The sequence below is a fragment of the Ambystoma mexicanum genome, chromosome 10, assembly GCF_040938575.1.
Source record: "Ambystoma mexicanum isolate Mex_15411 chromosome 10, UKY_AmexF1_1, whole genome shotgun sequence".
Classification (NCBI taxonomy): domain Eukaryota; kingdom Metazoa; phylum Chordata; class Amphibia; order Caudata; family Ambystomatidae; genus Ambystoma; species Ambystoma mexicanum.
In genome coordinates this window covers 1264321818-1264333238 of record NC_090932.1, presented here as the reverse complement: position 1 = coordinate 1264333238, position 11421 = coordinate 1264321818, and the positions used below count along the sequence as shown (strand labels likewise).

The window sequence follows — 11421 nt, the reverse complement described above, 5'->3', positions numbered from 1 at the left end:
CTGCTGGCCCCTACCCTTTGGATCTTGTTCCCTAAGTATATTCATTCCTGGATGATCCTGGCTTTAGTGTGGCTTTAGTGTTTCCCACTGAATAAGCTGTTCATTCTCACTGCTGGCCCCTACCCTTTGGATCATGTTCCCTAAGTATATTAATTCCTGGATGATCCTGGCTTTAGTGTGGCGTTAGTGTGTCCCACTGAATTAGCTGTTAATTCTCACTGCTGGCCCACAACCATTTGGAACTCGTTTCGTAAGTATATTACATTCCTGGATGATCCTGGCTTTAGTGTGTCTCATGTATGAGCTGCCCATGTATATTACATTCCTGCATGATCCTGGCTTTAGTGTGTCCCACTGAATGAGCTTTTCATTCTCACTGCTGGCCCCTACCCTTTGGATCTCGTTTCCTAAGTATGTTGCATTCCTGGATGATCCCAGCTTTAGTGAGTCCCACTGAATTAGCTGTTAATTCTCACTGCTGGCCCACAACCATTTGGAACTCGTTTCGTAAGTATATTACATTCCTGGATGATCCTGGCTTTAGTGTGTCTCATGTATGAGCTGCCCATGTATATTACATTCCTGCATGATCCTGGCTTTAGTGTGTCCCACTGAATGAGCTTTTCATTCTCACTGTTGGCCCCTACCCTTTGGATCTCGTTTCCTAAGTATGTTCCATTCCTGGGTGATCCCAGCTTTAGTGTGTCCCACTGAACGAGCTGTCCATTCTCACTGCTGGCCTCTACGTTTAGGAACTCGTTACCTGAGTATGTTACATTCCTGGATGATCCGGCTTTAGTGTGTCCCACTGAATGAGCTGTTCATTCTCACTGCTGGCCTCTACCCTTTGGAACTCGTTACCTAAGTATGTTACATTCCTGGATGATCCCGGCTTTAGTGTGTCCCACTGAATGAGCTGTTCATTCTCACTGCTGGCCTCTACCCTTTGGAACTCGTTCCGTAAGTATATTATATTTCTGGACAATCATTTAACATTCTGCTGCCAAGAAAAAACCTAGATTTACGCTTACAGACAGTTTGGCCGCTGCAAGTCTTCTGGCAGAAACTCAATGATTACAAGTGAATAAAAGAAAAGAAAACAGCATCAAAGTGGCTTGTTTTGAAAAGCTCACACGATGTAGATGGTAGACATATACCGTTTTATTTATAGCATTTCATCGAAAAGAGACCGTATGCCACAATGTGTAATTACATGTAAACTTGTTTTAACAAAAATAAGCATTTTCATCACATTTTGGGAGTTGCTTGGCAAACATAAACACTGTGATCAATAGCGTTTGGCGACAGAAAGGCCTGACATGTCATCGGGTGCATTTCATAGCATTATTTAGTTTACATGTAAAAAACGCACACCTTCAGGACATGTGAGGAACACTTGCAGAATGAAATCACGAGACCTCGGTTCCCATCCTGATTGCCCTTCCCCCACCCCACCCCTTAACCAATTCGTGTTATTCTGGGCTCATTATATTACTCCCTTATTGCCTTCCTTCTGCGAATGCTGGGGGAGATTGGAAACAGGTTGAACCCCGACATAACCCCCTAAATGAAAACGGGGGCTCGAATAGAGGACATTTCTTGTGAAAACGTTAAAAGCTCACGCGTTGTAGAAACTATAAACGCGCAAAGGGTTACAGTTTTGCACGGCGAGCTTGCTGACTTGCACTTTCTGCTTGGAACGCTTCCAGCAATGTGCCCTTCTTCCGGATAGCTGCCGGAAACAGACTGGAGCGAGCCGGGGAGTGTCACTCTGGTCTCTCCGCCGACACAAGTCCGTCCATCAAGAAGGCGTGTGGCAAACACTGCAGCGAAGCCAGGTACGTGTGTGAGGGGCAGGGGCGCACTGGGAACCAAAAGAGGCCATGCAAATAATGGTTTATTGTTGTTGGCAATCAAGCCTTTAACAAAGAAAATAAAATGAATTACAATCGCATAACATTATACAATATATAAAGAAAACAAACAGCATTTAGATAAGAGAAAGACAAAATCCATGATCATACAATAGCACACTAAATCGTTATTGCTCTAAAAAGCTGTCGGAATACTTTCTGTAGTTCTCCCTATAAACATATCACTTCTCACAGACATCCTAAAAGACATAAATATTCTTTAAAAAAAAATTGTAATGTATACAACCTCAATCAGTACCTCATTTAGATTTATACCTTTAATGTACCCCCACAATCGGAAGGCCTACGGAACTAGTTTGACCTGCCAGGCAGTCCTCCATAAGACATCTCCCCCAGCTTCGTGACGTGTGTCTTCGCAAGCCGCTTCACTGTTAGCGCAGGGCAATACACCATCACATGCTCAGGATCTTCCACCAGTTCATCATTACCACAGAGTCGACATTTCGCCATGCTAGCTTCACGCAAGCCATATCGCACCGTAATCTGTTGTGTGTACATAAGATTCAGTCTGAAGGTTAAGAAAGACCACCTCACCGAGCGTTTTGGATAGATTGACAGATACGGTGCTACCACTCCTCGTTTTTTATGTTCTTTACTCAAATTGTATGGTAGCCAACGGTACAGATTTCCTCAGATTTGAAACTCTACGCCATATTGAACTTTCTATCTGTGGTAGGGAATTTAGAATCCCCAAAAAGTGAACTTCACAACCATAAATGATTTTTGGAAGAATCCTCCCTTCATGGAATCTTAATGTTGGAATTAAAGAGAATTTGCCAAATCTTGCATCCACACGCACCAATTGATTAGTCAAGGCAAGGGCACTAGGTTTAAGCCAATCTCTCTCCTTGGATTTGAGCGGTCTGGAAATGATTGGAAACCCTAAGTAGATGAAGCTGCTGCCCACACGCTCTAATGTTTGATTATCTACTTGAATGCCCAGGATTTTTTTTCATGAGTATTGCATGAATTTAGTTTTGTTAGAATTGATCTTAAGAGAGTGGTCTGTCACAAGTCTGTCAAAGGCCTTTAATTGCCTTTGAAGCCCTATTTCGGAGTAATCAAATACAAGGAAATCATCAGCATAACTTAGACAGGCCACTCTGAAGTCATTTAATTTTGGTGGTGCTCGTGCCACTGGAAGTAAATAACCCCCCACATCTGACATGCACAGATTGAACAGACAGGGGGCTAATATGCACCCCTGTCTCACTCCCCTGCACATTGTTATATGTCTCGAGAGGGCACCGCCCGCGTTTAGCCTGACCTGAACCATGGAATATTCCTGCAGGGCAATCAAAAGATGCAGAAGGACATGAGGAATTCTCAATGTTTCCAGTTTGGCCCAGAGGAGATTTCTGTTCACAGCATTGAAGGCTGCGGACAGATAAATGGTGGCTAGGAACACAGATTCATACTTTTTGGCCCAAGATAGTGATTGGACAGATTTCAATAGCACTCCATTTAACGAGGTACTCATGTTCTTTCGGAAACCTGCCTAACGCTTCTTTAGTATGCCTGCCTCCCTGACCCATGTCTGCAGGTGATCCAACAGCAAGGTTGCAAACACCTTGCTGTTGGCTTCAGAATGGCTATTGGTCTGTAGTTACATGGGTCAAAGCGTGACCCTTTTTTATACATACGCACGACATGAGCCACTTCACAAGATTCTGGGAAGCTTTTGGTAGACAATGGCCCTCATTACAAGTATGGCAGTCTGGATTGGTGGGGGTAGCAACGTACCAGCACCCTTTCCAGACCGCCATACTACAATGATGCCAGTAGGGGCCACAGATCCCCCAGCAGGCCTGACCTGCCGCAAGTTCTGGTCCCTACCAGCATGGTTGTCACAGAAGCAGTGGCACCGTTAGCTACAGTGGCGGTGCTTCTGTGTCCCCATTTCCACAGGGTCCTATGGGACTCCATGGTAATGGGGACTAACCCTTATCACCGACGCTTGTGATATCCCGGTAGCACTGGGATATTAGGCAGCTGTAAGGGTGTTATGGGGTTGGCAGCAACCCACCGATAGCACCGGCGGGTTGCTGCCAACTTCGTAATGAGGCCCATTCCTAAAGAGCAAATTTAGGATGATTGACCAATTTCTTTGGCTATTCTTAAGCAGGACATTCAAAAGTAGTTTAGTCCTGGTGCTCGGGATGTGCCAATCTTTTTTAAGATAGCTTCAATGGTATCTTGGTCGAAAGACATGGTACATGAACTATCATTGTTGCTTAAGTGAGGGGGAGACACTGTGTTCTCAGCTGTATTACAAGAAAACAATTCCTCAAAGTGTGAGACCCACCCAGACTCCGACACTGCATTTACCTGGTTATCATGATGTTGCGGGGGATGTATACAGTTTGGCCATGACACACTTGTTTGCGGCCGAATTGACCGTGGACAATTCATCCGCGAAGCCAATTTTGCCGCGGCCAAATCTTCCCAGATTTACCATACGATTGTTTGTAAATGATCAATTTGGGTCATACCGTTGCGGGGAGTACTATCACTTGCCAATATACACGTGTTTGCTTGTTCTTTAGTGTTTCCAGCATTTTTTCCGAGCCCCTTTATTTTTTGGGGGACCTTTCTTTATTCAGTTTCTTTCAACAAGCAGAGTAGAAGTTACAGACACTTCCCGCAATAATACCCCTCTCATTCCACCCCCGCAACTAACGTGCCAAGACTCTACAAATCAACAGAGCACAGAATACATATACAGTGGTTGTGTATCATACAGTGTCGGTTCTTTATACCAATGAGTGTACCTCAGGCATGATTAGGGATTGTTTGGGTTACTTATTGTACATCTTGATCACTTGGGGGAATTTCGTGGCGTGTCTACCCATTCTTGGTTAAAATACCTCCTCAATGTGGCCCAATAGTCTAGAGGCTTGCAGCCCTCTTGGAGAGTCATAACATATTGAGTTTCCCTCTTTTCGCACATGCTCATGTTGTTTATCCATTCCCGCAGACAGGGATCTTTGCGTTTCCCCATGACTTGGCTATTAAAGATTTGGCTGCTACAGAGGCCATTGCCATTAATTTCGTTTGAACCCTTGATTCCTGCTCGGCTATGGCTAGTAACCAGAGTTCAGGGGCATTCCATTTGGGTTTGGTTTTCTAGTATCTGGGACATAGCCTTCTCTTATTATTCCAAAAAGGGCGTATCAGTGGACAGCTTCATGAGACATGAATGAAGTTGGCCGGGTAATATCTACATCTGTTACATTGGGGAGATATATCTGGGTAGAAATGATGTAAGCGAGCTGGGGAGTAGTACATCTGGTGAATGAATTTGAAATGTATCAACCGAAGGCGGTTGTTCATGTTTATTTTGCATGTCTGTATGCCGATTCTCCTTCATTGTATTTCTGTTAGTTCTCTCCCCAGTGCGGTTTCCCATTTAACCTTAAAGTTATAGATATGAGTTACTTTCTGAGATCTAATACACTTGTATAAGGATAAAACATGTTTTTTTTGGGGTCGGGGGGATTGTAATATATTGAGGAATTGGTGAGGGGGAGCAGCTGGAAAATTCGGCCATTTAGTCCTAAGTACTTCACGTAATCGGAAGTATAACAGCATAGTAACTGCCGTACATTCCCCTGTACCCTTCAGGGTTTATCATGGGATAAAGATACCTTGCTGAAGAAGGTTGCCTAATGTGTGAATCCCCAGTCTCTCAAAGTGTTGTCAGAAGAGGTTCTCATGGGTGAGAAGTACGCCATTTATCCAGTATAAGGGTAACTCGGGGAGAACCAACCCTCTTGTCCAGTTACGTGTCGTAGCTTGTCCCACGCTTTGTGGGTGATAGCTACAGGTTGTACCTCAAATTTCTCCTCCCTAGTTGTAGAGGCCCAGAGCAGGCCCTTCATGTTGTTTGGGTGAGTGGTTAACTTTTCGAGTAGGATATGTGGGAGTTCAGACGTTGGGGACCACCACGATAATGAGTAATGAATCTGTGCCGTCAGGCAGTAGGACCACAGGTCAGGGTACTCCAGGCCGCACTGTTCATATGGCAAGGTCAGGGTGTCGTAAGAGACCCTAGCCTGCCCTCCCGCCCAGACCAGGCGAATCATAAGACTCTTGAGACGGGACTAAAATCTGATGGGGGCCAAGCAGGGTTGTTATTAAAGATGTAGAGGAATTTTGGAATGACCATTTTTGCCAGCGACATTCGGGCCGCCTGGGAGCTGGGCAAGAGAGCCCATGCATCCACCCTGTGTTCGCATTTTTCTAGGGTTTCTACGTAATTAGTCTTATACAGTTCCATCTGAGAGGTTGTCACCAGTATACCCAAATACCAGATGCCATTGGGACACCAGCAAAAGGCTTCCCCAATGTCACAGCGGACTATGCTCAGCTTCAATGGTATTACCTCTGATTTGGACCAATAAATCTTCAAACCCGACAGGTCTCTAAACCGGGCTATTTCCTCCACTAAAGGTAATAGATTATGCTGGGGTGCTTCACATACAGCATCATATCATCTGCCCCGACCTATCCTCCTGAGACAGGCATTGTGTTCAATCGCCAATGCAAAAAGGATGGGAGCCAGGGGGTAGCCCTGACGAGTGCCCCGAGTCGGGAGGATATCATTGGATAACATGAAGTTAGTATATATTTTTGCTTTCCGTGCGGTGTACAATAATTGTACCCATTGGAGAAAGGCGGTTCCTATACCCAAGAACCAAAGGACCTCGAAAATAAAAGGCCATTCTACTGAATGAAAGGCCTTCTCAGCATTTAACGCTACCACAACAATTGGGATTTCAGGGTTCACATTATGTATGAGAGAGAATAAATGGCGCAAATTATTCTAGATGGAGCGGCCTGTGATGAAGCCGGCTTGATCGGGAAGGACCAGCACCGCCATATGAGGCAGGAGCCTGTCGGCCAGGATCTTCACTAGGATCTTATTGTCTGTGTTGACTAGCGATAATGGCCTATATGAGGCACATGTACATGGATCTTTGGTGGGTTCAGTAGTACAGTGACAAGGGTGGACCTAGTGGATTCTGGGAGCACCCTCAGTGATCTGGCGGCTTCATACATATCGTGTAGATGGGGAATCTAAAGATTAGCATATGTTTTATCAAATTCTGCTGTAATCCCATCTAAACCTGGGGCTTTACCATTAGGGAGAGAATCACTTTATGGAACTCTTTGTCAGTGGGGGGGTCGTTCAGGGCCATCCCTAGAGCGGGGTCTAGCCAGCTACCCTGTCCAAGTATTGCACAATAGAATCGTGTCCGGACTGTGTCTGGGAAGTATATAGTCCCTCATAGTAGTCACGGGACACATTATTGATTCCTGTGCAATCTTAAGTCGAGTTTTCCTTTGAATCTTCAATTTCCATTATAGATTCCAACTGACGCTAGTGTTTAATCGCCCAGGCCATAGTCCGGCTTGGGCAGTCTTCCTCGGCATATGAGGCAGCTGCAATGGGGTCACCTAAGTATCGCTCCTCTCTAGCTGTCAGGAGGGTCCTTTCTTCTCTGGCTATTTGGAGTAGGGACTGCACTTCCTGAGAGTCTTTAAGGCCCTGTCGCAACTCTAGATTTTGTATCTCCTGTTCGAGGGAGGATATGGAGTTACGTATGGATTTCAAGACACCGCCCTCTTTTGCCAGGCAACATCCTCTAATATGTACCTTAAAGGCTTCCCATACAACCCTAAGGTCTGATGCTGAACCCACATTTACTTCAAAGAATGTTTGAATATTCTGTCCAGTTTCATCTCGAAAAACAGCGTCTTCTAGGGTGCGGGCTCTAAAACTCCATTGCATGTGCCTAGGGGGGGGGGTGAGTCGGGCCCAAAAAAAATACTAATACCTGGGAGCAGTGGCGGCTGGTGAGTTTGAAAGCTGGTGGGGCGTACATTTCCCAGGGTGAATTTTTGAACGAGCGCGTGCAGCCCCCAAGGAAAAATGGCCTACAAAATGTGCAATTTACTGTCCAAAAAACCCACCGAAATATGAAAAAAGCATTAGGTTTTACATACTAATGGTGGTACATTATTCTTACGTGTGCAAGTGTGATGGTGTATTTTACAGCAGCTTGTATTGAGAATAGCTGTAACTATGGTGTATGCATAAAGAAATTCATTATATAGTCAGTAATGATGGAAACATATATGTTTGTCATGCTGTTACTGGCATTCACATGCGTTCATCCCCTTAACAAGGTGGTATTTTAGGCATTTTCTGAAAGTTAAGTCCAAGTGGCAAGCTGGCAGTATACCTCACATCCTGTCGAATCCTCCGTGTCCAGAACGGATACAAGGACAGCCAGAGCTTTGTCCAGTGTCATTGCATCGGTGTGTGACACAACGCCCCAGAACACTGCTTCCCAGAAGCGGCGCACCCCAGGGTCTGCTCTTGTGTGGATGTGTTTTGTGCAGTTTGTGTACTACCAGGTCTCCATCCTTCGTGGACTGAAGTTTAACAGATACACAACTGGTTGCGCCCAGCCAGTCTCTCCCTAATCTCCCCGAGTCTTAACATGAAAGATTCACCATCCTCCACAACTTTAGAGTTTTTGTGAAAATTGAGTAGTTCTGCAATGTGGATTTCTGCATCTGCATTTGCTGCAAAACAGATAAATTACCCGGTTCAATGACGGGTAAATGGCGTTTTGCTTGGACTAGCTATTGTGAAATCAAATCCCAGCTCTGCCATTGGATGCTGAGTGACCTTAGACAGTTTCGAAATCTCACTCTCTCTCCCTATGTCTCTTGCGCTCTCTCTCTCACTCTGTCTCACTCTTTCTTTCTCTGTCACCCTCTCTCTGTCTCATTCCCACTCTGTCTCTCTCTCTTCCTGTGTCTCTTTATCTCTCACATACACTCCCCGTCTATCTCACTCTATCTCACTATCTAAGTCTCTCACTTTTTCTCACACTCTCTCACTCTCTCTCTCTCTGTCCATCTCTCTCTCTCTGTCCCTCTCACACAAACACTCTTTTTCGCTACCTTTCTTTCGCTCTATCTCTCTCAGTCTCTCTTGCTCTTTATCTTTCTATCTGTGTCTCTCTCACTCACACCCTCACTCTCTTTCGCTGTCTCTCTTACACACGCACACACACACACACTCTCTCTTTCTCTCTCTTTTTCCCATCAGCCTCAATGTACTCATAAGTAATTTGAGCACTGGGTGAATTGCCTTATGTGGCATAGGTGTCAATCCGACGGATTCGGGTGTGCGTGCCATTTAAGAGTATGGATTTTACAACCCGTGACATACAAATGCATGTGCACACGTGTTTCCTCAGCATCTTAAATGTGCGGCATTGATGTTCATCGATTTTAATGACACTGGCCCTGCGTAGAGCGGACGTGGTGCACATTGCGATGGTACTCATTTCAGCGACAGCCGAAATATGAGAGGTTGAGCACACTTTTGATTGAAAACTGTAACCTACCGGTTAAACGCAGATCTGCATAACAGGCACTCAGCACGCTGAGCTAGCTGCCATTTTCCAACTAGCTTTTTAAAACACAAAAGACACCCGGGAGAGCGCCAAAGCAAAGAATCTCATTTAGTACCACGGTTCAACGAGGGGTAGGTACAAACAGTTGCACATGACAAGGATCGACAGTAACAAATACCACTATTACGTAAGTCACTGCTACCAGAAGTGGAAATAGAGGAGGAACCCTGCAGGGCACTATGGTGCCAGAAGAGACTGGAGGAAAGCAGTGCGAGGGAGAGAGAAGTGAGAAAGCGAGAGCGCTAAACCCAACACCGCGAACAAATTCACATATTGCATTTTGTGGGGAACGATACAACACTTTTCTAAAACAATTCTATTCAGACAACTTTTAAATGCACTGAAAAAGATGAGAGCTCATATAGGCTTCATCAAGACCTGTGGCATGCAGATCTCTGCAGCATTTACATGAACCCACCGAGCTGCCATGGTTGTAACTGAGAAGCCACCCAGAGAGCAAGCATTGAAAGGGCATACAGGGACCGCCACCCATAGCCATTGACACTCCTAATCAGTTATTGCGTGTCTTACATGGAGGACACCACTCACTCACAAGGTGCACATAAAAAGGCTAAAATGAAAGTGGGCACCTCCCATCCTACTTTAACGAATTGGACATGCCTGCGTCTGCCACCGTTTCCACCCCTTGTGATAAGTACTCGTCAAGGGCTGGCATTGGAAGAACGTCTTCTCTTGTGCTGAATTGACTTTTCTTAACTCAAAGAGGACACTTCCGTACAAATTCGAGAACGGTGCCGTACGGACAGCACGCAGACACGATTTCAGTTTACTTTTTTTTTTACCAAAGTTTATATGACTAATTCGGATGTGCGCGAGGCACGCATGATTAAATAAATAAAATGAGAAAGGGCAATGCCCCGTAAAATAACAATAACGGCATCCAGTTACCTGCCTTAGCCGCGGGGGGAGCCTGCGCCTAAGGAACCACGACGTGCCAGGTAGCGGGGCCGGGCCTTGAGCCTCCCACAAGGCCCCAAGTTGCACTAATGCTACACGTACACGGCCCAACAGTCAGCAGTGCACTGAAAGACGTGTAGGCCCTATGACTCTTGGAAGAAAATGAAATTATGTGTTTACAGAATCCCCCCAAGAATGGGTTAGTAAATAAATTCTGATGACCTCTAGTGTTCCATGAAAGAAATGTGAAGTGGCCTCCCACACCCAGTGGATGATTATTCTTACCAGTTTCTACCAAGCCTCAACTGTCCCAAGGCTCCATACACCCAAGACCAGTCCTGAACAGGATCCTGGGTACCAGGTCTTGGGTTGGCATAGGTGCCCTGATTGAGACTAACATCTCATACGGTAATGGTGCCAACCTTCCAAGATATTCATTCTCTTTGTAGTTTGTACCAGAGCCCTCACCCATGTAAGACGACCAAATCAAGTCCTGTTGCCTCAATGATGGAACCTCCCCTAAGATGACATCAACAACTATTTTTGAGTTGACATATAGGATGATGCGATCAGTTCTATGCAGGTCAATGAAGTCAACTAAGACAATGGGCCTCATTACACGGTAGGCGGTAAAAATCGGAATTTTACGGCATGGCGCCATTAGCGTGTCCGCCCTCGCAAGAGGCCGCTAATAGCGTCCCATCACGAGTACGCAGACACGAGCATAGCGCCATGCCGTAAATGACCGTTCCGCCCTGCCGCTAAATACCCCAAAAAGCCCCTTACCGGCGCCCGCAAAACCGCCAATAGCGCCTCCGCCCTCCCGCTACCTGTAAATAGCGGACACCGCTATTACCGGTCACCGTTAAAAGGCGAAACCGGAAATTACGTCATCGCACAGGAACGGGAAAGAGCACAGCGGCCATCTTTAAAAACACAATCCATTGCCATCCTCTGCATCCAGGACATATATCCAGGCAACTCCGACCAGGAACCATACCGGATAGCTCGAGGATGCCGAAGGCGCTTAAAAAAACTGCTGATCGCCGGCGCAAAGAAAAGTTTTCTAATGA

General features: G+C 45.7%; 1 protein-coding gene across 2 annotated transcripts in view; it reads left to right on the top strand.

The window, feature by feature from the left end:
• The first annotated feature begins 1688 nt into the window (after positions 1–1688).
• Positions 1689–11421, top strand: part of SDSL (serine dehydratase like) — a 273452-nt gene continuing 263719 nt past the window's right edge. The window contains exon 1 of one of the 2 annotated variants that reach the window (XM_069619230.1): positions 1689–1838. The gene's annotated coding sequence lies outside the window, so the exon portion shown is untranslated. The remainder of the gene's footprint in view (positions 1839–11421) is intronic. The other variant, XM_069619229.1, reaches the window with a different exon arrangement.